The following is a 26,732-nucleotide window of genomic DNA, read 5'->3' on the forward strand; positions in this document are numbered from 1 at the left end:
AGTTTGATCCTAAATACCAATTCAGTCACACATAAAAAAAAATCAATTTTTACTTTTTATAAGTGAGGTAGATTTGACATTTTTTACATTCTCATTTTGGTTTCTCCTGTTTTTCTTTGTCAGAATTCTTTTGAATAACCATTAATCATCATATTAAAGGAATTTATTCAGTTGGAGTTTATTTGAACAGTGTGAGAAATGAAATCAATCTCCAATATATCCAGAGAAATATTCACTAGGCCCAATACCATATATAAAATGTATCCGTACTATCTGGGGATAGTGACGTCAGTTCCTACAAAGGTCAAAATTGAAAGTAAGATTTTATGAATGCTATTGTGTTTGTGTAAACAGCACCTTGGATTTTCGTGACTGGGTGAGGCTAGTGCTGGAGTCCAGATGCGACAGAGGTAGACCGCGGGTGCTCTTCCGCTAACTCTGGGGATGCCAGTGTGTGAGACTGCCCCTCATCCTGCCACCACCGTGCCACTGAATCTTCCCTCTTCTCCTCCCCTCCCATGTGATTGTCTCGAGTGGGGAAACAGGGTTGCCCACTCATGCCACTCCTTATGATGATGACCCATGGTCTTCAAGGGCTGACCTTGGCCTCAAGCCCTGGCTGAGGAGGAAAGAGATCCTCTTAGCCCAGTGGACCAAAGGTCCTTAACACTAAGCTGTTCAAGAGGAAGCTTGACATGGAGAGACACATTACAGACTGCCATTCCAAGTTTATAATTTTGAGAACATTATATTATTTTTCACAATTTGTTTAAAGCAGAAGAAATCCAACATACAACCTGACAAAATCCTTACCAATGACAGAGTTAACTTTATGTTTTTGTGTGATAATTGGTGTGGTATCAGAATTGTGACAAAGGAAGGACAGAGAAAACAGGAAGCTGAACTGGAAAATGGCTCATCTCAGCTGGAAGAGTATAAAAGGATCTTCTTGAGATTTCAGATAAGTAAAATACAGAACGTTATGAATGCACATCGTCCTTGCCAATCTTTCCTGCAGAGTTCCAATTTTAGAATAGAAACACGCCGCACAATAAGCACACATGATGGTATTTTTAACAAGATTTTGACATTCTCAATTATTTCCGCTTCCTGCCATTTCTTGAGAGCTCAACGGTGCTATCAAATTAAAGCCTAAGTCCACAAATTTCCAGATAACAGGCCCCCTGTTCCTCTTACTTCCTGTCTATATGAAGGTTTCTCAAGGTTTCTCTTAGCAGCCTCTGGCCAGGGTGGGTGGCCTGAAGGGGGACAGCTGGTGCTTCCAGGTAGTGATAAAATAGAAATACAATTAACAATATCTACAGTGCAAAACAGCAATTCATCAACTACAATTATAACTTGGAACTGACTGGTAGTGTCTGGAGGTATCACACAAATTCCATGTCTGCATCAATGCTTCTTTCCTGTGATCTACATGCAAGGAGGAAAGTGTCATCCAGTTTTCATCCTATCCCTAACGGGCACTGAAACGACAATTGATGCCCATTTGTTTCCTCAGTCTTCTGAATGTGAAAGGCCAGTTTATATTTTGTTTAAGCTGGAAAAAAAAAAGCCAAATGTAACAGTGGCTGTGTACACGTGGCCAGTATCTAAGGTCTCATGCTTATAACTTTCTCTGTGGGATCTGGCAGAACACAGAGCAAAAAATTGTTTAACTGAGCAAAATATATAAGCCCGCATGTATCAGGTTAAACGCTCTGCAGGTGCTGTGCAGTCAGGAGTTGCATACGTCTCATTAAATGTGTACCTTCGACCTGTAATCACCCTTCGTGTTTTGGTCTTTTAGGATGCCTGAGTCCCACGACTGCAAAAGCTGTCAAAGTTTGTCTTTAAGTTAGTTTGAGGCCTACAGGTGCCAATATTCACAAGGAACAAAAAGGTTTCAAGACCAAAGAATATTCTTTGCATTCATGAAAACTTTTGAGATAAAAGACTTTTGACCTAGCAGCAGCTAGCAAACAGGGGTGTTTATTTAGGCTTAATCAATGAATTATTAAAATCTGAGGGAAATGAAACTAGTCTAAGCTCCAATTTTAAATCTGAAATCTGCACCTTCCCTTGTGAAAGAAACGAAAGCATGTCTAGTCATGAAAGCGTTCCACTAGGCTCATGTCTCTCCTCCCTTTCTCCTAGGACAGGACATCTTCTCCCTAACCTGCCCACTCAGCCCACCACATCTGGAACATCCTCTGCAACAGCACATGTGACCACAGTGACCTGGGTCAGTCTGACAGGAACTGTTGACCCAGTTCTGGGCGCTTTCACGACTCTTCTGCAAATGGTTCCTGTAATCATGGTGTGGTTGAGCCAGAGTTGGACTTAAGGGGCCTCCCAGATGTGCACGGAAGAACACATCGGCTGGAGAGGCTCGTCATCCATTACGCCTCCATGTGTGACAGATGACACAAAGTCTCAGCTCCTCACCGCAGGTTCATTTCAAGCATCAGCTCACTGTTCACTGGTTCATGCTTTATGCCATCAGCCCCTACAGAGGTGTGTGAACAGGTACATCTCCATATGGCCAATAAAGTAAGGTCAGGAAAAAGTGGCTTCAGAAAATGTTCCAAAAGGACAAAATAACAAACAAAATTAGGGGGAAGAGTAGTAACACTGTTTATGGTCAGATCTGACCTAAACAGAGAAGTCAACCAAACTTTCTGCTGCCTTTCTGGCCATCTCTATTGTTTGATAACTAAGCAACAACTGAGCAGAGTGAATGGGACCTGGCAACATACAACACGCCTGCTATCGGTTGACCGTGTTTTCCTAAAATTGTTGAAAATCGAATTCCTGTGCCCAGAATGCAACCCTGACATTTAAGAGGTGATTACAATGAGGCCCTTAAAGTAAGCCCAAATTCAATCTGAATTTCAAGAGATTAAGACTCAGGGAGAGTCCTGGACTGTGCATGCACAGAGACCAGACCATGTGAGGACACAGCAAGTTAGGAAACCTGCAAGTTAGCAGAGAGGCCTCACAAGAGAGCCTTGCTCTTTGACTTACCCTGCAGGAACAATGTTTCTGATTTTTAAACTACATAATCTGAGATTTTTATGTCAGGGAAATCATAGCCCATTTAAACACTGTGCTCTTGACAGAAAGGAATGGCCCCCCCTGACTCCAGTTTTTCACGGTACATGCTACAGAAGGGGCTAGGATGAAATTTTACTTCACAGCTGCTTTTAAATTCTACGTCCTTTGCACTTTATCTTCAGAACCCAAACTCCAAAGACATGAACCATGCAATACAAAAGCAGATTCTATTTTGCCTTCTGGAGCTTGGCTTTGTGTGATGACCATTACCTAAGCTGAAGAATCAGAGGGGTCTGTATGCAACATCTAAATCAAGTGTTTGAAACACACTGAAACCCATGTGAATAGCAACCAATTTTACCTCTTAGTGAGCATTTTAACAGGTCAATACAACAAAACAGCAAACTGTGAAGTGCTGTTACTACTGAATGCAACTACCCAGTTGACTAAGCTCAGACAGGAACAATAATAGCTTAAAGAACATTTATTCTTCAGAAGAACCCAGGCTATCATGTAAAATAAAGTCATAAAAATCAAAATGTATTACATAAAAGACAGAACCTGGTCTAGGCCTACAAACCGTGGAAGAAAAGAGCAAAATAAAATGCAGCTGAATGTATAATCAGCTGTCTGTCACTTTCTGAATAGGGCCTAATATTCTAATTATTAGCCACTATCCAGAGAAGGGGCAATTATGGAACAGGGAAGATTGCTTTTATTTTTATTTATTTTTTGTTATTCACAATTTAGAAGGCCTTCACAAAAATATAACTCAGTATCCATAAACTATAAAGGAAAAGACTGATTAACAGTTAAAATTCAACTTTCCTCCTAAAGCATTAAAAAAAGAAAAGCTTTGAAGTTGTATTGACAGATATGACTAACAATTGTAATCACAGAAATAAGTGTAGTAAAACGATAATTTGTCTGTCACAATTTACCAAGAGAGAAAAGTAGAGCACCAGCAGCTGAATTGTGAAGCTAAACGAAAGCTGAGACAGAATCCAATTTTTAATGAAATGTGGAGCATTATTAATTGGTTTCCTAGCAACAGCCAGGCTAAAATTACTTAACATGTCTGCTCAATCAGATGCAAATTTGAGTGTTATCCTTTAAATGTTGATTATACTTGGTCTTTTCAGATGCAAATCCAATGTGTAAAGTGAAAATAAGTGTTGACAATGCTGATACAAAAAGATCCCCTGATTAACACCATTGGGTTGTAGCAGCCACGGTGGGGGAGCTTCCCTGGGAAGACCTCAGGCCGTCTGGTGGCCATCTTGTCTACTGTCAGCCTTCACCTGTCTTCCCTCTCCTGCACAAGGCCTGCCATCACTCCAGGGCAAACATTCTGCACAACCAACTCAGTGACACTGCTGATTCTCCTAGGGGCTACATGAGAGATGAATGATGCTATCAGTTTAGAATTCAACCCAGGGGACTGAATTAAGGGACTGCACCTAAGCCCAGTGTTGATTTCATTATGTATTTTATGGATGGAACAAGACCTTTGGTGATACAATGACATTTCCTGGAGGCTCAGATAAGGCTTTCTGAACTAAGTCAAGACTCTAAACAAGAGTGGCATGTTCCATAGTCAGAAGTGACAACAGGAAGGGACAAGAGGCACAGAGGAAGATGGGTGTGTAGAGTAAGCCTAAAACCACATTCTAACCTCACTTGTCTTTCAGTAGACTTTTTAAAAATTCACTAAATTTAGCAAGGCATGATAGCTTTTATCTGATATTTGAGGAGTCAGGAGGCTGAGATAGGAGGACTGCCATACTCTGAGGCCAGTCTAAGCTACATATTGAGTTCTAGACCAGCCTGGGCTACAAAATTTGTCTGAAGAAACCAAAAACCAACCTCCCAAAGGAAACAGTCACTACTGCTGGGAGGCCATGCAGCTGAGCTCTACACGGTCAGGCTCCAGCTAGCTTTGCTGTAAAAACACTTCTATGTGTGGCCAATGATGACTATGGGGGACCTGAAGGCACTTTCACCAAAGCCCTAACTCTTGAATCTGCAGGTGTGCAGTGACTACACCGGTGACAAACCTTGGTGTCTGCCTCCTTTGCTGCCTTAACCAGTAAGGCAGATTCCTACTTATCGCTGCATGCTGACAAAAGCATCTAGAAGTGTTTTGACTGAGATATCCTAGGAGGTTCATTTGACCTAAATCTACTTAATCTTTGTCACTCTTTGTATGGTTAAAGATGTTAAGATAAGAGTAACTAAGACAATGTCCCATTTCAGGTCCATTGTGTAGAGCCCAGAGGTCTCACCACGGGCTCCTCCTTCCTTCCCTTTAAGTCTTCTATCACAGCACAGCTCCCAAGGATATTCTTTACTCCCATCTTCTTTGGTTTGCTGGTTTCCCAAATGAATCTTTTTACTGGCTACACAACAGGACCCTGGCTCACTGGATCCTTTTGAATGTCATACAGCCAGACCTGGATTTGCTTATAGATATATCTCATTCACAGAACCACCAGTTGCTTCAGAACCTTTATAAATGGTGTTGTGTTTGCCTCACTTTCCCTCACTCATGCAACAAATGTTTGCTTCACATTTACTATGTACCAGGCAATGAGTTAGGTGCCAGACACAGTAGTCAGAAAAAGCTCCTATTGTTGCCCCTACTGCAAGCAAATGCACACATAAACACATAAGCAACAACATTCCAGGAAGTGATCAAAGGTAAGAAAAGAATGCAGCACAAGAAAGACATGCGTGGAGGTTGGGCTCACAGAACACATTAGTTGAAGGTACCTTTCACGTAGACCTTAAACACAAAAAGCAAGTGGAGAAAGCAAGTTTACACTCAAGATAAGAATGAGTTTAGAATAGCAGAGGCCAAAGGAGCTAAGTGTGAGGAACAGGAGGGGAGGAAGGTGATGTTATAAGAAGAGAAACGGTGGACTGTGACCTGCTCAAACAAGACCATTATTAAGCCCCTCCCTATAGACACCATGCATGATTGCAAGACAGAGCAAAAGTCTGCTAGTCAAGAGAGAGAAAAGTGGGGATCCTGATGGGGATGAGCAGATATAGCTAACCCCAAAGATCCTTTCATTTTTAGGTCAAAGTTCAATACTCTTTGATCTGAAAATCTTCCTGACTAAATGGAATGCAGCCTTGAACTGATCTCTCCCAAGAAGAAGTGGACTGTGTTTTCCAGCCAAAGCTCCCTGCCTGTGAGCTTCTAAAAGTTGGGGATCAGTGAACAGATTAATTGTTCAAAGCACTAAATTAAGACTCTAGGATATCCTAAGCAGTGACCAGCAACTCAGGAGATATATTAGAGAAAGTTCTGAAGCTTGCTTTTATGTAGTTAGCAGATTTGACAGCTACATAGCAGATCAAAGATCTCACACTTATATTGTGAGTGCTGGGCTCTGGGCAAATGGGCAAATCCTTCTCGGAGGCATGTCATTTGCCCTGTAACTCAGGCCTATGTCCTTGAAGGCTTTAAGGACTTAATCACAAATTCCCTTTAGCAAAACATGCACCCTTAGGAGTAGTCCATCTCAAGATGGGGTAGCACTGATGACTTGTTGGGGGCAAGGAACCTTTGGACCTAGTAGGAACAAGGGTGGGAATAATAATGATAGATTTGCAAGTGGAGTTTTGAGATTCTAATAGATGACACAAGTATCTTTCCAGGCTTGCCCCTTGAAACTCTTAAGAGTGTTAATTCTTACAGAGAAAAGCCCCTGACTCTTCACTTAGCTTAAGGGTTGAGCTCAGTGGTTCTCAACCTTCCTAATGCTGTGACCCTAATGTAATGTTCTGTCTCTTTAAGAGACAAGCCACTCCCACTCCCTTCCTGCTTGCAGCAGCCTCAGCCTCTCTCTTCCTGTCCATCTCTTGAAGAGGCAGCTTCTGTCTCTCCCAACTTCTTCCCTTCTCTCTCTCTCTCACTCTCTCTCTCTCTCTCTCTCTCTCTCTCTCTCTCTCTCTCTTCCCTCTTCTTCCCTTTTCCCTTCTCCTCCATAAACCACTAAATAAATGTTCAACTTTACTCTACATGGTGTGCCTGTCTTTTGCCTGCCTGCCACCCACATGGCTAGCCACTGAAAAAGCTCAAGGGACCAGCCACCAGCCACCTTTGGAGACCTGCTGCATGGTCTCATGCCCGGGCCCTGCCGGGGACTGGCTGCTCTCGGGACCCGCTGCCCCCTGCCTGCTGAGGATCCCACAGCAAATCCATTTCACCTTTAATACAGTCCTTCGTGTTGTGGTGACCTCCACCCATAAAATTACTTTTGTTGCTACTTTGTAACTGTAATTTTTCTACTATTATGAATCATAATGTAAATATCTGATATGCAAGATATCTGATAATGTGACCCCTGTGAAAGGGTCATTCAACCCCCAAAAGGACTCTCAACCCACAGATTGAGAACCTCTGGTCTAGAGACTAAAATGAAAAAGAAAAAAAAAGTGCCAGAGTTCTTGGTGAGTGGTTCCTGGGCCAGAGGAACTGTTAGAAAAGTATAGCATGTTTGCCTCAGACTTAAGAAATTCAAATTTGGTCAGGAGAGCCAAAAACCTGTTCTTTAACAAGCCTTCCATGTACTTCTGCCATTCTAGGCTAACTCAGAAAGACGGTGTCTCTGAGCTTAAACTTAGCATCAATTTGCTGCAAAGTTTAATCAACAGGAAAACAAGGATAGTTGAGTGGCACCTTCCACATTATGGCATACATTCAAAATACACCAACTGTCTTAATTTCCTGGCACAATAACTTTTCCAAAAGAGTCAACCACTCAGAACACAAGATGTTGACTTGCTGGCTTCTTGGGATCCCTGATTAGTCTAAGGAGAGGTGAGAAGCAGTCATTCTTTGGAAACTCAGGTTGGGGCAGGCTTCTGAGAAAATCACTGAGTCCTCTGTTCTGATCCTAGGCCGTTTTCCCTGAGCCTTTTCCAAGACTGCCATTTTCCACAGGCAGAGGGTGGACCACAGCAGGGCCTCTGTAAACAGGCCCAAGTGTTCACTGACTATGTGACTCCCTTAGAGCATACATTTGCGAGAATCAGAGCCTTGCTTATCTTTCAGTGTTCCCAACAATAAAAGGGATGCTATGCAGACGTACAACTGTTATAAACACTTAAAACAAACAAGAAACCTAGAAGATGTAAACCTAGAGGATAAGAAATCTCAGATCAAAGGGTGACTCTCAAACTGAATTTCACAAGACAGTCACTTGCAATGCCTAATAAAAATGCAGACTTTTAATGCATACTTAATATGAAGTATTTTGATTGAGTTGGTGCAAGCTGGGGGGAGGGGCAAGAATGTGCTTTTTCTCACTATGTTTAAGAGATTAAAAATTTGCATTTACCTATACCATCCCTTCTGCATTTGTTAAGGAGCATTGCTAGAGGATAATGAGAAGATTGTTTTGAATGTTAGAAAAGTAAAGAATACAGTATCAAAAAGAACATGTTCCCTTTTCTCTAAATGGATGCTAAAGTGGTCTTCACTAAACTGACATTTAACTTTCTCTTATTATGAAAGTTAAGCATAATCACTGTAAAGATTAGAGAAGGAAAGGAAAGAGATTACTATAAAATACCTACTACTCAGTACATTGTATTTTCCAGAGAACACGCTAACACACACACACACAATGGGAATAGCATTTAGAATATAGGTAGTTATTATGTATTACACATTTTTTAATAGCTAATATTTTCAACTACCACTCCTTAATTTTTTAGACATAAAATGACAGAATAATAAAACTTTTTAAATCAAGGAATTAAAATTCTATTTATGTTACCATCATATAAATACAAATATTTGTGCCATTTGTATGATTATGCTAAAAATCTGTTTTTAATAAAGCAATTTGGTGCTGATAATTTTTAGTGACTTTTACTAGTTGAGTTAATGTCTGCATATTACTAGAGGCCCCTAGACGCATCAAGAATAAACTGATGCAAGCTTTGGAATTTGGAAAACTTACTAGACTAAGGTTTTCTCATTAAATCCAAAGGGAACCAAAAGACCACTGGAATAAACTAGACTCACTCCAACCCCGAATAACATGCCCGTAGAGTCTATAAATGAATTATTTCAACCAGAAAGTAGTAAAAAACTAAGTGCATTTTACAGAACACACCACAACCTGAGAGCTAAATTCTTGAACATTTATAAAAGAGGCACAAAGTATGTGAGTTTAGTTTAGTACCCACCTACGTCCATATTCCTGTGCAAGAACTGCATCGGAAAGCTTGGAATAGCTTTGACACTTAACTGTTGCTTAGGGCCAAATGCAGGAGGACATGAAGTCCTATGTATTCTCTAGAGCAGAACTCAAGTGTTATCAGAGGTCAGTCTGATAGTTTGAACTCTGAAAATGGGGCTCACTCACCTATTCTCTGTCTTTTGTCTGGTACATTACCCCTGTGCTCATAAACACAAGAGATAACACAGAATACCAAATACGTGGGTGTTAGCCAAAGAATAGAGATAAACAACCGAGGTCAGAAATTTGTCCTTTGAAGAATATGACATGGTCCCAAAGAGGGCTCAGCATGACCCTTACCTGATGAGCCCTTTAGAAACAAGGACTCCAAGTCCCCAGTCAAACCACAGTTACATTTTACATTTAAACCTATATAAAACTTACATGATGGTTTCTAGGTCCAGGCTATAAAAACTGCTCATCAGTTCCAGTAAGCCTGCGAGCCTTCAGTATAGCATAACACTACTGCATGTCAGCAATGTGCATACCACAAAGACAGAAGTTCTTTGGAAAGGTGAGAAGCTCATGGAACCACAGAAAGGCACTGGCCATTTTTACACATATGTTCCTACATGTGTGAGGTGGGAAGACAACATGTAGGACTCAGTTCTCTCCTTCCACGTTGTAGGATCCAGGGATCAAACTCAGGTCATCAGGGTTGGCAGCCTTTACTCTTACTGGCTGTTTTAATTGTTTCAAAATGTATAAAACAATCGTTTGCAATAAGTCCACAAAGTTGGGCGAATATCACTGCCATACATTTCCAGAACTTTCTCAACATCCCAATCAGGACTCTGTACCCATCAAACCATGTCTTCCATTCCACTTCCTGAGCTCAACTTTCTACTTTCTGACTGTCTGAAGCTGCCATTTCAAGTACCTCATCTAAAGGGGATTGTCAAGGTTTGAATGTGAAATGTCCCCCAAAGGCTCACGTTTGAACATGTCTCCAGCTTCTGGCTGTTCTTGGAGATTATGGCACCTTTGGGGAAGACAGCATAGCTGGTAACTGCGGGTCACTGTGGCTAGGGATAATTTTGAGCATTGTATCCCAGTCCTGCTTCACATCCAAGCTCCCAGAATTTTGCCTACCGAGGTATGAGGAGTTACAGTGATATTCTCTTGCTACTTTGGAGCATCTGCCAAGACTCATCACCATGATGAAGTAAACTGGAACCGTGTGCCTTGTTGAAGGAGGCCGTTTGATAGTTCCCGGCCGCTTAGCCCTGAAATAATCACATAGAAACTGTATTATTTAAATCACTGCTTGGCCCATTAGCTCTAGATTCTTACTGCCTAACTCTTACATATTAATTTAACCCATTTCTATTAATCTGTGTATCTCCATGTGACTGTGGCTTACCGGCTAAAGTTCCACCGTCTGTCTCTGGTGGGGCTACATGCCCTTCTTTCTCCCAGCATTCAGCTTAGTTTTCTCTACCTAGCTCCTTTCCCATATAGCTCTGCTATAGGCCCAAAGCAATTTCTTTATTCATTAACCAACAAAGGCAACACATTGACAGAAGGACCTCCGACACCACTTTTTCTTGTAAGTTGTGTCTGTCTTGTTATTTTGTCACAATAAAGAAAAACCATGAATACAGGGACCATGGTCCCTGGCATAAAGTTTTCAAGGTTCAAAAAAGACCTTTTGAGCCCGTTTCTCATCTACAAAGCCGGGTAATAGAACTTAATTCACATGGTGTTGACACAATTCCTATCAAAAGTGAATCTAATTCCCCTCTCTGTGAATGCACACATTGGTGCGCTCTCTCTCTCTCTCTCTCTCTCTCTCTCTGTCTCTCTCTCTCTGTCTCTCTGTCTCTCTCTCTCTGTCTCTCTCTGTCTCTCTCTGTCTCTCTCTCTCTCTCTCTCTCTCTCTCTCTCTCTCTCTCTCTCTCTCTCTCGGCAGGATCTCACACAACCCAAGCTGACTTCAAACTGGCTATATAGCTGAGGATCCCTTGAATTTTCAATGTTCCTGCTTCTACCTCCAGGTTACTAGGATTGCAGGTTCGTACCACCTTGTCCATTTTATGCTGTACTGGGGATGGAATCTTTTTTAAAATGTATTGTGTTTTGTGTGCATTGGTGTTTTGCCTGCATGTATGTCTGTGTGAGGCTGAGAGATCTTAGAGTTACAGACAGCTGTGAGCTGCCATGTGGGTGCTGGGATTTAAACCTAGGTTCTCTGGAAGAGCAGTCAGTGCTCTTAACTGCTGAGTCATCTCTCCAGTCCTGACAGAGGCTTTCAAAGTTTCACCAAGTACAATGAGCTGTCTCCATAGTACCAGAGATTAGATAAATAAATGATTCCCAATCACTTTACCACAACCTTCTGTCTATATAAGTAAAGCCATAGCATACATTATTAGAATCTTTAAGAAGATCCTGAAAAATTATACATATTACCATCTCTTTCTTTTTCCCTAGAGGTAACAAGCAAGATGACAGACATTTGGTCCCCAAACTACAGTCTTTGAACATATGTTAAAGTTCTGTATTTGATGTCCCAAGTAAAGCCATTCTCAACACGACCACAGATTTCCACAGCTCATCCCAGAGCACTGCCCTACAATTTTGGCAGGGTTCAGTTACTGCTTTCTTAGAGTCAACTATTGCCTTTTTTCTTCTTTGTTTTGTTTTAAACTTCTAGGTGGGAAAATTGGGTTGTCATGTTAAAATAATTTTCTCAAAAGTTACTGATGTGTGAAAGTCAAAGCTATTAGGTTGACTTTTGATGTGGAAAATGTCAATATACAGATCTTCCTATTTATAGTACTAACCTATCAAACAAGGGACATATGAGTCAAAGACTGACCACATAAAGTTTTGGTAAAAAAACAAAACAAAAATAAAAATGAATATTGATCATACTGTCTCTCTGATCAGTGGCTTCTTGGCTGAAGCATTTCTTCCTTGGGATCCCATGAAGAATATATATAACTTTCCTACTAGAGCTGATAAAATTGAATGTAGAAACAAGTAGAATACTGGAGACCTGATTAGCATTAGAGAATACTAATTAGGATAAGCAGTATGTGGTGGTCTTGGCTGGAAAGACAGCAATGGATTCATTAGGGAGAAGGAGGCAAGGCTCAGCATTTATATTGACCACAACATGAAATTAAGTTGTGTTCCAGAACCAGAACTCATTAAAAAAGTGCAGTGGGAGAAAAGTGAGCACAAACTGTTTTACTTAGAAGCTTAAAGGCTGTTGGAAACAAAGGACCAGGATACCCCCAGCTTAAGGGAAACAGGACTACCCATAAAGATTTCAAAGGAGTCAACTTCAAGGACAGAGAAGGGTCCTTAGGGTGGTAAGGAGAGGATTAAGTGGAAGTTATAAAGTGAAATTAGTGCAAAGGCAGTTTAAGCTACACATAAGGAAGCAATTTCCAGCTCTAATTTTCATTAGGAGCACAGAATGATCTGTTCAGTGATGACCCATCATCAGGACCATTATTTGAAATTATTGGCACTCACATGCATAAACAGTGGAAATTAAATAGACATGGAAGAGAGGGCACTGGGATCAATTCTTTTAAATCTCCCAACTGCAGATGACATTTTCCAAAATAAACCCCAGCACAGTAAGCTTTCAATTTCTACTTTTCAGTTGCAATCAATACATTCGAGGACCTCTACTGACTCCACACTCATCCCCACGCCCAGTGTCATCTCAGCGCCCTTCCTGCTTCCTCTTCTGTACTACAGAACTCTGCTCTGCTGCATGCACAACTTTCAGGAGAATCTGTGAGCAGAGGGAAGGAGGAGGCCTCTACTCCCACCACAAGAGCAGACTATACTCCTGAGTAAAGAAGTGGCTCTCCCTTTTCCCAAAGAGACCTCTCCCTAACCTTGCAAAGGCTTTGTTTCTATTTTGTCATCTTAGGAAAGAAGAGTCATGTGTTCTATAAACAGCCTTCAGAGATGTAAATCCTCTCTGTGTCAGCCAGGTCCTATCAGCTATTTACACTATGAATCGGACTGACTTTCTGACTACCAACAATAACTGGCTGCCTTGAAGAACGGGATTTTTAGAATGTGTGAAATGGGAAAAGGAATGGGGGAAGACCCAAAGGAGGAAGAAAGCCATCCAGCTATAAGTCCATCCGGTGCCTAGATAAAGAGGAGTGAAGAGCTATTTAAAATCTAGCAGGAAGGCTCCAAAGAAAACAAAGTTTCTTTACTCAGTAACCACATGTTTTCAGGACCCAGTATTCAACCCAATATTAATACCATAGTTGAATTTACTGTTGACATAGATTTTTTTTTTTGAGGAATGGGTAAGGCCAGGAACCCATGGTAGTAACTCCCAATTGTGGCCCACTAGGATCATGCATGGCTCCCCTTCAGATCTGACAGTGTCCCATCCATAGAGAGACCCATCTTTCTTAAGTCCTTGAGCAGGCCAACTTGTTCCTACCTCTGGCCTCTGCAACTGGTTCTTCCTTGCACAAGAACAATCTTCTTCCAGAGATTTCTTCCTATCACACTGGTCTCAGAATAAACTTCACCTCTTCAGAGGGGCCTTCACTGAGCCAAACCAATGCTGCCCACTTGCCACTTGAAAAGCACACAACTTCTAGTGTCTACCACCGTTTTCTTTCCTTCACAGCACTTAGAGGCCTATTGGGAATGCTAGTTGTGATTCATCTGTCTTCCTTACTAATTTTGTAAGAACAGGATACAGTTTTCTGGTGGTTGCTGTCTACCCATGTGTAAACTGTGCTTAGCCATACTGTTATCCATGTTCACTGGTTGTTCAAAAAAGAGCCTGAAAACCACATAGTTTGTACCTCTGTTACTTCCTTTGATGTTGGAGAGGACTCCAGTGTGAACAGCACAAAGGCACAGACAATAAAAATCTCCAATCTGATACCCACGGCTCTGATTTTCAGGTTCGGTCTCTTGCTATTCTTTTCAACTTACTGGTATTTTCACTCTAAAACCACCATGGAGAAGCCACTCTAAGAGATTTGTTTCTGCCCAAATAAGCTCATTTTAGTTAGGTTGGAAATAGGGTCGAATAGTGATAACACAGACTGCACCTCTCAGAGCTCTGAAGAACAAGTCTGTGTGTGGAGGTTTGTGATTTCCACAGCACATTTCCCAACGCTTTCTATACCAATCTTGCCTATTTGTTTTGAGACAATGTATCTTGTATCTATGCCTAGCCCTGGCTGTCCTGAAACTAGCTTTGTAGATCAGGTTGACCTCAAACTCAGAGATATACCTGCCTCTGCCTCCTATGTGCTGGGATTAAAGGCAAGAGGCACCACCATGCATGGTAATCTCTTATTTTTATTATACTTATATTTTTCTTTTTTGGTTTCCTGTGGGGTGAGTTTTAGGTCTATTCTTTCTACCCCCAGGATGTTTAGCATTGAGGTTTAAGTGAACACAGGGATACTGACTCCAGTATGATCTGAAATGACTGCAAGCTAATGAGCTGTTTGGTATACAGGTAAGCAGCAGTTTTCTTCAGTAATAACCACGTGTGGTGGTTAATTTTTACTGCTACTGCAAATGGACTGAAAAGCACTTAGGAGATGTGTAAGGCACATGGATTGCGTCTGCGAGGCTTTCCAGGGACGACCGGGTCATGAGGGCTCTGGCATAATCAGTGGTTTAATCGACCAATGGATTAAAAATTTGGCAAGATTATTAGGAGGGAGTAGAACTGTGGAAGATGGGGCCTAGCCGGACAAAATATGGCACTGAGGATAAACCCTCAGGTGAATTTTTGCCCTGCCCCTTCCTGCTGCTTTGCTTCCTGTCCTCTGTGAAGTGAACATCTTCTTCCCCAACATGTTTTCACAGCCACCATGATCTGCCTCTGCGGTCCAGAATAATGGAGCCAAGGACCAGGGCTAAAATCAGTCAATAATAAAGCGTCTCTTTTCTTAGGTTGGTTTCTCTATCAAGTATATAGTATAACACACTAGGTTAATCAGAGGAGGTAGTATTGTCTTTATGTAGTAACATCCTAAATTACTACAATTTCTTTTTATTTTTATTACAGACTTGTAAACATAAACATGCATATGTTGCATTGCCTATACACAGTTCTGAGTGAAAATCCAAATTAGAAATTGGAATGTGGAAAGGTCTTAGCCCTAAAGCTTGTGTTATTTTAAGTATTTTATACTTTCTCCTCAACAGGCTAAAAAACTAAGAGAAGTGTGTTGATACTCCGAACACGTGCTCGAGAGCAGATGGGAAACACAGCACTCACTCTGAAGCACAAAGTTCACTGCTTAGCACCGCAGGGTAAATACATGTTACAATTTTTATATGTTTTACCATCAATCCAGCGCCAGCTAATTACTAATAAGAGCGAAGAACTCTCTGCCACACACTCGGAACACATGTTCTTTGGCCGCTCCAATAAGAACTGGCCCAGGCTCATACCAAAATAACTTGACTCAGGACTTTCTGCCAAAAATTTTATGCTGTTAAGTGGCCCCCACCATGAACATCTGGGAGGGGGGTGTATTTTGAGATAATAGTTTTGCAAGAACAGGGAGGAGATGTTTTCAAGGGCAAAAGACATTTTCAAAGAAGCAATTACTTTTATGTCTGATCAATAGGGAAAAACAAGAACTATAAAATGCCTTTTGAAAACTCATTTCAGAGAAAGGGAAAGTGACATTTACAGCAATATAATAACAAGCTGTGTTTTTGTTAAGTAGGTGGCACCAATACAAGAGGCTGCTCGCAGCTATGTATGCTGGCAAAGGAGGCTATCAGCAGCCTTGTCCCCAGTCTTTTTCCTGTGTCACTGGACCTGCTCTTAAGGAGCTCAGTGTGAAGTTCTGCAAGCTGCTGAGCTTGGCAACCGTACAAATATTTTCTCAGTTCTCTGCTTCACCTTGGGAGGGATCGAGCTCATATTTCCAACATGCATGAACAACTTTGCAATCCAAAATGCTGTTTTGCAAATCAAAAATATAATACTGATCTCGCTCATAAGGTCCTAGCTCCTGAAGGCTCATGAAACATCAGGTGTTGTGCTGAGTGTTCTGTTTTTATAACCATATGTCCCTTATAACTTCATATAAAAGATATGGCTCCTATTGTACAGTTGAAGGATTGGAAAACAGAGCTTATGTTTTGTGTCTGGAGTGTTCAGAAATAAAGATAAGTAGTAAACAATGAATTCAAACACAACTTTCCTAATTCTGACTCCAAATCATCTACTTTATGGAGTTTTTCTCCCGCTCTTATGATCTCTAAATGGGAAGTTAACCTAACTAGAGAAGGACAAGACAGAACCCCCTGGATCTCACATGTACATGATCAAGTATGTGCCTTGATATGGGGTATTTACAATCTCATGGGAATGATATCTCATTTGATGTTAGGCTGGGCTGGGCTACCTACATGATTTCAAGTGCTGGGGATGGAACCCAGAGCCTTCTGCACACCAGGCAAGCACTCTAGCACTGAGCTACATGCCCATCCCACCATGCATGAATTGCAGAGATTGATATAAAATCTTCATCTCTTTATACAGGTTGCATTGTGGTTAGGGAGAGAGACCAGTGAGGTAATAAATAAGTACTTTATATGGCAAGACCCAGTTCCCATCTAAGTACTGACTGTTGGGGCACAGGCACATGTCTGGACTCAGCCTAAACTGAAGAGGACAAAGGGCCTACAAGAGGGATTCCTTGAGAAGACATGAGAGAGCAGGCAGAGGGAAGGGGGCAGGTGAGCTATGGGTTGGATAAGCCTTTACTCTGTAGTAGGCTGAATGAAAGCACTTATTAACCAGAAACCTTGAGTGGGCCATCCTGATTCTCCCTTACAGGTAATAGCTGCACATGGGAAATGTAGTGTGTGTCCAAAGTTGCACAGCAGTAATGGCAGTGTGCCAGAGACTCACAACATCTCAGCCAAAGCTCTCAGGGAACCACTGCACCATGTAGGGTCATTAGATGCAGTAAGCTCCTGGAAGGAGGAAGAAAAAGCCCAGGGCTGGGGCAACAGCTCAGTGGATAAAGCACTTGCTATGCTAATGCGAGCACTGGAATTTGGATTCGCAGAACCCACATGAATGCTGGGTGGCCTGCTTATAATTCAAATATGGAAGGCAGAGACAAGGGATTCCCAAAGCAAGTTGGTTAGCTACACTAGTCACATTAGCAAGCTCTGGATTCAGCTGAGAGACTCTGCCTCAAAGAATAAGGTAGAGAGCAATTGAGGAAGACTCCAGATGTAAGCCTCAGTCTTCCATTCAAACCCTCCAAACACATACAATGTGAACACACATACACACAGGCACGTATATCATACAGTCATACACCAAAAAAAAAGAGAGAGAAAGAAAGGAAGGAAGGAAGGAGGGAGGGAAGAAGGGAAGCAAGGAAGCAAGCAACCAACCACCCTACAAAGCAGGACACAGTGACATGCTTCACTTTGTATCTCAGAATGCCGCACTTTTGAAAGCAAGACAAGGGTGGGGTGAATGTTCGCACCTCCAGAGGCCCCTCTCCCCAACTTCTCATCGCCCTCACAACCCAGGGCATCCCTAAACAAGAAGGCTGAGGTCTTTTTGGAATCAGAGATCTCCAGTGAGGCAGAGAGTCTTTCCCACCACTCTGGTCTCCTTCCCGTGTCTGTTACTGGCCTCCCAAGCACTTCCTTGACCGTCCTTTCACCCCATAAAGGGGAGCTCATGATAAGATACATTCATGGACACACATGGCCACTCCTGGTGCTGATTCTCAGTAGTCAGCACATGAGTGCTGTGTGTTGCACATCTAAGAATTTGGATGGCACTTAGGAGTGACTGCATGACATGCAAATGAATATTGTGTCAATACCTCAGGAATGAAGTACTAAGAGCACAAGGGGATACGATCATTAGTGCTAATCGACATTTATTTGGTATTTAAATGTATTTTTCACTTTTCTAAGACCTTGCTTCACATTAACTCCTTTGACTGTTACAGCTGGATCTTGAATGATCTCCGTGGCCCCATGTCTTAAAGGTTTGGTATCCAGTCCAAGGAATAATGGGAGAACTGGGACTTTCAGTAGGTAGGCCTAGTAGAAGGAAGTGAATTGAGGCACACCTTCAAAGAGGATGATGGGACTCAAGTCCCTTTCTCTCTTGCTTCCATGCCATTAGGTGGACAGACATTCTCCATTATGCTCTCCCACCAAATGGGATTGCACATGGATCTAAAAGAACAGAGCTCATCTTTATTAGAGTTTCTATTGCTGTGAAGAGACACCATGACCACCACAACTCTTATAAAGAAAACATTAATATGAGGTAGCTTGCAGTTTCAGAAGTTTAGTCCATTATCACCATGGCAGGGACAAGGTGGCTCAGAGTATGGTGGCCTTCAGGAAGACATGATGCTGGAGAATGCTACATCTTGATCTAGTGGCAACAAGAAGTGAATTGAGACACTGGCTGTGGCTTGAGTACATATGAGACTCCCACTTCCATAGTGATACACTTCCTACAACAAGGTCATATCTTCTGATAGTGCTACTCCCTTTGGGGGTCATTTCTTTTAAACTATCACATTCCACTCTCTGGCCCCCAAAGGCTTATAGCCATATCATAATGCAAAAATGCATTCAATACAGCTTTCAAAGATCCCAAAGTCTGTAACACAGTATCAAACTTATTTGAAAGTCTAAAGCTCAGAGTTTCTTCTGAGATTCATGCAATTTCTTAACTGTAATCCCCCATAAAATCAAAATCAAAAAGCAGATCACATACTTCCAACATATAATGGCACAAAATATACATTACCATTCCAAAACACAGGGAAGGGAATGTAGTGAGGAAATACTGGACCAAAGCAAGACCTAAAACGACCTGGGCAAACTCCAAACCGCATTTCCATGTCTGATGTCAAAGCCCTTTTCAGATCTCCAACTCTGCTCAGCTTTGTTGACCGTAACCACTTCTTTCTCTTGGGCTGGTTCCATTCCCTGTTATCAGCTTTCCTAAGCAAGCATCCCATGACTCTGGCATCTCCAACATCTTGGAATCTCCAAGGCAATCCAGGCTTCAACTTCACAGTCTAATGCTTCTCTGGGCCTCTATTCAGGGACACCCTGACACTCACGCCTGACTTCAGCAGCCTTCTGTAGTCCCCTTTTCTTTCCTTAACTCTAGAACCACGTGGCCAAAGCTGCTAAGTTCTACTAATTACTGGGGCTGGAACCCGGCCCTCTTGTTCAATTACATCTTTACCAGCTTTTCTATCCATTACTATATAAACTTGGCTGTACTTGAACTTGAACCAGGCTGGCCTCAGACTTAGATATCTACCAGTCTGCCTTCAGAGAGCTGGGATTAAAGGTGTGCACCACCACACCCTGCTCTAAGCAGAGCCCATCTATCATGGACCTAAACCCCTTAAACTGTGAGGCAGAATAAACCTTTTCTTCCATGTTTTCTCAGACACTTGTCATAGTAATGAGAAACTGATTAACAGAACCATTACAGCTCTGGGGGTAGATAGAATTATTACCCATTTTTCCAACAAGGAGATGAAGGCACAAGCAGGGCATACACTATACCCAAGGGTACATGACCAGCAGCCAGTAGAGGCAGGATTTGGTTCTATAGTCTTATCCAGGGCTCAGTCTTAATCACTACCTTCTTTTGCTAACTAACTGTCAGGAGAAAAAGTGGGAGACCATATTCCAGAACCTTATCTACTAGCTGCTACACAGCAAGCAGGTGTAACATATTTGTGAGCTTAAGTATTTGTTACAGTCAGGAAATACAATGTAATAAATGAGGTACATTTTCAAAACCTCAGTGCTCAAGGACAGCACAGTGCTAACAGGAGCCTCATTCTCTAAGACAAATGAAATCCATCAGCCAACTAAGAAAGGTGCAGATAACAAGTTAATAATGGCCCAAATAAAGGCACAGTTTCAAATCTAACCTACTATTAATTAATTTATGTATTGTCACTGGGGAGGAGACAGTCAGTATTAAGTTAGATCAGATTGTGCAGAAGTGTCAGCATTGCTGTGACTGCTGGAACAGTAATTACTAAGTCGCGGTGCCTTCCTTCCTTCCTAAAAACCCCGAATTCTCATTCGCAGAACGCCTTGCTGTTCACCTGCCACAGCATTTTTTGACAAGCCTGACAAGCTTTTCAGAGACTAGGACACTTTCAAAGAGAACAAAGGAGATCTGATTTGTAAATCCAGGCAGGCTTCTAATCCAAATCAGGTATCTTGTCTCTCATCCCCCGAAGGGTCCGAGGCTCCAGGGCCATTCTACATGCACACTTGCAAGGACCACAGAAGGATCTCTGCCCAGCAAGAGTGAGCTGACGACTAAAGAGCTGCAGGCCCCTGGGCTCGGCTAACTTATACTGTGATCTCTGTGGTTTTGTTCTGGGTTTCAGAACTAGAGGAGAAGATACCTACAGTAACTCTCCAGAGTCAGGGTGAGATGCATACTGAGTATGAAATAGCACATCAAAGTGTATGAATTCTAATTGGGTTGGGGTGGAACTGAAGTGAAAAATCTCTACTACTCCCCAAGCTGTGACCATCTCTCAGGGCTCTGACCCTAATCTTCTTGCTTCCATACTTGAGACAAGTTTCCCTCGTCAGCAGCGACGCCTGATGCTCCTTCAGTTTGTCACAGAACACTCATTTCCTATGCTCTTGTCAGCTTCTAGGGCTTGGTCCACAACATGGCTCTTGGCAAGGCCTGTACCTCTCCTTAAGAACCAAACAGAGACTGGGAATGGATCGTGGCAGGACCCAAGAACTTCCGACAAAATCTGGATATCTCAGAATGTATTTTACTCGACTAGCGGGCTACTAGTCCATTACACCTGGTGTCCTTATGAAAAGGAGTTGCCTGGAGACAACCATGGCTCTAGGAGAGCACCACGTGAGGATTAGGTTATGCTAATGTGAGAGCCAAAGTTACATGTTAAATTTTAATTCCTATGCCTAAGAGACCCATGAAACAATGCCTCTGATCTGCAAGCCTCTTGCCCAAAGACAGGTATCTCCTGAAAGGCTGGAGGCTGTTGTTTATGGGAGATAACAAGTCACGTGTTTCCACTCTCCTAAACAAGTCTGACCCATCTGCACCAGGTGTGCATGATCATATTTAGGGAGGAGGTTCACAGGCAGGAAATACATCATGTATGCTTGCCCCTGATTTGGATGTAGGCTGGAGGTATATCAGGATGTATGCTTGCTCCTGATTGGACCTGATAGGAAATATTTAAGCCGTTGTAAACCTTGACTCAGAGCCAACTTCTGGAAACCTGGAGATGGACCTGGTCAGAGCCCATCTACCTGGCCAGTATTTAATAAAAGCTTGCTACAAATTTGGCTCTAAATTGTGATAGTGGTCTTATTCTAGACCAGTGGGATTAACACCCCTAACATGAACAGCTTCCACAGTTGGGAGAAAACCTGCAACATGTCTTTGTAGCCCTTCAGGGTGGCATGGCCTCTCTATTCCTTGATGCCTCTATGTAAGTCTCTAAAACTATCAGAAAATAAATGTCTAGCATGTAAGCCACTTCATTTATAGTGCTTTGCAATGGCAATCCTAGGAACTGGACCCTTAGCATTTGCTTCCCAGTTGACCTGCACAAACTAATTTCTTCATTTCACCCTGTTTATTGAGGAGTCACTAAGGGCCAAGGACAGAAAAGTGACAATGATGACACTGCCCCTATGGAGTCAAACAGAAGACCAGTGCCCTATGCAGAAACAAGGTAAGGCACTCTTGTGGTAAATAGTAGGGTGAAAGGGAGGGAGCTTGGTTCTTTCTAGAAAGGCAAGGTTGGGAAGGGAGAGCAGGAAAGGCTTTAGAAATGATTGTCTATTTTCACAAGACTTAAGCAGCCCCAGCTTCTATGAAGGCTGAATGAAGTGCTAATGGCCCAGAACAAAGGAGAGATGAATGCACAATACAGAGAGCTCACAGAGACAAATATCTTCATAGTATCCTTACTGTAGGCCAGGAGACATGTTATCTACTCAGTGATTCTGACTGAGAGACCTGATGGGGACAGAACATTCACACTCCTAAACATCTTAGAGCTAGGTTAATTCACCCCCCACAGATTTTGTTTCAACTTCCTAGTATTTCTTAATCATGCACATGCAGTAAATAACAGTTTGCAACACAATTAATTAAAGTAGAGTTTGGCATTGTCTATATGGGAACTGTCAAAAACATCCATTTCTGTTCTTTATATCACACTGCTATGTTATAGAAAGATACTGTGGAAGGCACTGAGCGGTCGGTGGCTACGGAGGAAGCGTACGACTGATGCTCAAATACACTTTGAATTGTTCAAAGCTCTTCGGGTTTTGTTGTTGTTGTTTTGGTTTTTTGTTTTGTTTTGTTTTTTGTTTTTTGAGACCGAGTTTCTCTGTAGTTTTGGAACCTGTCCTGGAACTAGCTCTTGTAGACCAGGTGGCCTTGAACTCACAGAGATCCACCTGCCACTGCCTCCCCAGTGCTGGGATTAAAGGTGTGCGCCACTACCGCCAGGCTTGTTCTTGTGGTTGTAAAAAAATGCTCACTAGGTGAACACAGAGTGCACTGACCACCACGACCGTCTAGCAGCACATGTGAAGCACGCATGACCCATTGTAAGGAAGCTCATGCTTAGGCTATACTATCCCAGTTTTGCATTTGGGGTGAAAGATGTCACCACAAGATGGAGCCTGTCACACTTAACTACCAAGCCAATGTTAAATAGAAAGTTGATCCTGACATAACTCAGCCATGTGACCTCTAGAAAGTTTAAGTTAACAAACATAAACAGGCAGCCACTACATGGGAAAGCTGATAGCCAGAGGAGAAGGTTTACAGAAGGATTTTTCAGAAGCTCAGCTTTCTGAGCTATAAACTGGGACTCTCAGAACTTGCCCTAAGTTGTATAGGTACACAGAGATGAAGCCCTGGAAAATTCCTGTATGCTGTTGGTAAAAAGACAGCAAAAATCAAACCAGGTCACTTTTCCCCCAGCAAAAAGGATGCATTTAGAGCAAATGTCAAGTTATTTCCTATAAAACTCAATTCAATTTTTATGCTATCATATTATCTATACTCTAAGATCAAACTAGATTTTTTTCAATAAAGTATGCCTTAATAATAGAAACTTTCTGCCATTAACAGACTAAAACTAAGTAATAACAAAGAGAAAGACGAACAAAACCAGCTAACTTGGGCTTTGGTACTGCTCTGGGTCACACAAAACATGTTCTGCAGTCACCCTTGGCACCTGTGCGCTTCTGAAAATCGGTGCTTTACATTTACTTTATGCATTATTATTAAGGTAGTGACGTTTTAAATGACAACTTGCAGTAAGACATACTTTAACTGGGGCTGGGGAGATGGCTCAGTGCTTAAGAGCATTGGCTGCTCAATTCCCAGCACCTACACATCACACAGTCATCTGTAACTCCAGTCCTAGGGGAACTGATGCCCTCTGCTGGCCTCCACAGACATCAGGCATGAATGGGGCACCCAGACATACATGCTGGCAAAATACTCACTCATCTAAAATACAATTTAAAAATTTTTAAATGCAGGCAAAATACTCACTCATATAAAATACAATTCAAAAATTTTTAAAAAGAAAGACATTTAATTATTTGTCTTTCACACTTGCTAAGGATTGAACTCAGGGCTTCCTGTATTCTATCACTGAGCTACATCCTAGCCCATAATTCATCAAAAATATTAAAGATTAATAATGATCGCAAACTGATCCATAACCTATTACTGAATCTGCAGCTTGGGGAAAAAGTACATGTTAGAAAAATACCAGCTAAATTATAGAATACCTGTAAAGAAGAATGTGGATTTTTTTTCCACTGTGATGAAATACCTGAGAAATTAAAGGGCATAAAAGTTTGTTTGGCTCATGGTTTCAGTCCATGTGTCTGGCCCTGTTGATAACACAGAATATCACCGTAGAACACTGGGCCAGGGAAGCCTGTTCACTTTGTGGCGATAACAAACAAAGAGACAAGACAAGATGGAGGTCCTAATATTCTCTCCAGTTGGTCTATGTCCTGGACTGATGCCCCACCATCTCCTAATAGTGCCACAGGCTGGGGACCAAGCCTTAAAAGAATGAGTCTTTGGAAAGGCATACAAGGTCCAAACTATAACAAAGTTCTGATGTCGTAGGCTAGTGATGTACAGAAAGCATTATTTTCCATATGTGCCTTCCTTACACTTGCATACATGCATACATAACTCTAACATTTTGATATAAGCTCATAACCAAAGTCATCACAGTAGTATTTCCAAGGTCTAAAATTCACCATCTCAGAGCAGGCACTTACCCTGAGACTCACTGAGGAGCCTCCACTAAAGAAATACTCAGCACTAACCTCCTAAAGTTGATCAGGAGACTCCACAAATATTTTCAAACACTCAAGGCCTTCCCATGTGGGTACCTTTCCCTCTGTGTCTATACTTTCAGCTGCTAGGACAGAGGACACCAAGTGAGAAGCCAAGCAAAGAAAAAAGGCCATAGTATTGAGCTGAAGTTGTCTATAGAGTCAAGGGCTGTCTCAGCAGGCACATAGAACCCTGTTAGCCCATGTGGGATTTCAGAAAAGAAGCCTCTGTCAGAAGATATAGCCAGCAGAAAGCAGAATGGATTTCTGCTAGCTCCTTCACGAGCATTTTCACATGAAGAATGCCTTGTGCAACCTTGATCAACTCTGGCCTAAGGCTTACTCTCTGCTCCAGGAATAAAAATTACAGGCTCTGTGTTGGAGCAGAAAGAGTCATGAGAGCTTGTAATCCAAACCCTACCTCCATCCAGATGTTGAACTAGCTTGGGGCTACTTGACTGAAGGCCTTCAGAGACAGAAGAGTTTGTCTCACTCCTTGGGTCTAGCCTCATCTTTCACAAATCTACTCCTCCTTCCCCATACCCTAGACTTACTGAAACATTTCTTCTTGCAGAAGTCCCCCAGACTTTCCCCAGCCTTAACCCAGTCCTTGTCTGTCATGTAGTTCCCACTTAGAAAGTCCTTCCTGGCACTTAGCCATCCTGTTGACTTGTATGTTAATGTCAAATTTCGGTTCAAGGCTACCTGTTTCTGGATGAGCCTCTTCTGACTCTCAAAGACTATTTCAAAGTACCACACTTGAAAACACACATTGTTTTAGGGCAAAGGGAATGCTGCCAGGCACTTCCAGGCCCCAAGTCTCCCACATCTTTTGAAAAGTCCTATTGATGGTACAGCATTGGTGGCTAAAAAGCTTAGCTCTAATGAATTAGTAAGGGGAGGACTCACGTTGTACCCTTTAGCCACCAATAAAATATCATACCACCTCAAAAAGAGGGATATTAGAAGTACAGACAGACCTTTTAAGTTTAAGGAGGGAAATGCTGCTATCTACAATAAGGATTTAGGGCATAACAGGAATTTATGGCACATTCTCATCAACACAGCCAGACTGACCTTTAGCAACAGAAGGCAGGTTATTTGTATCATTCATTCATTCATTCATTCATTTATTTATTTAATCTGTCTCTCCTGCTAAAATGTAAGGTCCAGAAGCCAGAGCCAATCCCATATGCTGCAGAATACCTAGCAGTTGGTGTTAGCTGGACCCTGCATAGTGCTCTGTGAAGTTACCGAATACAGGAATAAATGAGCCATCAAGTTTATGGAGACTAAAGTTGCTGGATGTGGGGACTAAGAGAAGGAAAAATTTAAAATAGGTTCTACAACAGTGAGAATATTTACAAGCTGCTTTATAATCAACATCATCTTTTGAACCACATACCTTTGGGTGTAAGCAGTACTGTCCTTTAACTTTTAAGATAAGGGAATGCAAACTCAAGACTACCTCGTGAGATCAGCTGCAAATTCATTACTTATCCCTCTACTAGTGATAACAATGAGACTAGAGGTACATTGACTTCCAAAGCCTGAAGCATTTGAGAAAATAATTAAGGAACTGCAGTGTGGTGGTGGTGCAGGCCTTTAATTCCAGCTCGAGGCAGAGACAGGCAGATCTCTGAGTTCTAGGCCAGTCTGGTCTACAAGAGCTAGTTCCAGGACAGGCTCCAAAGCTACAGAGAAAGCCTCTTGAAAAACCACCAATGAAAGGAAGGAAGGAAGGAAGGAAGGAAGGAAGGAAGGAAGGAAGGAAGGAAGGAAGGAAGGAAGGAAGGAAGGAAGGAAGAAAGAAAAGAAGGCAACCAGGAAAGCTTCGCACATATTCTCAGCATGCTGCATCCAGAGGAAGCAAACACTTTGTCTGGACTAGCAAGTTCTCAGTGTGTTTGCCCCATTATCAGTTGTCAGACCAAGAAGCAGCCATTTTCAGAAAACAGTGGGGGCTGCAATCGGACTCCAGAGAGCCAGGTTCTGCCTGCCAGTTGGCAGTGACAGGCCTCTGCG

General features: G+C 42.1%; 1 protein-coding gene and 1 non-coding gene across 2 annotated transcripts in view; both read right to left on the minus strand.

Moving 5' to 3' along the window:
* Positions 1 to 26,732, minus strand: part of Jazf1 (JAZF zinc finger 1) — a 305,134-nt gene that overhangs the window by 245,465 nt on the left and 32,937 nt on the right. The gene's annotated exons all lie outside the window — the stretch shown is intronic.
* Positions 523 to 662, minus strand: LOC142839627 (small Cajal body-specific RNA 20). Its single transcript, XR_012908797.1, has one exon.

The sequence above is a fragment of the Microtus pennsylvanicus genome, chromosome 21 (assembly GCF_037038515.1).
Source record: "Microtus pennsylvanicus isolate mMicPen1 chromosome 21, mMicPen1.hap1, whole genome shotgun sequence".
Classification (NCBI taxonomy): Eukaryota; Metazoa; Chordata; class Mammalia; order Rodentia; family Cricetidae; genus Microtus; species Microtus pennsylvanicus.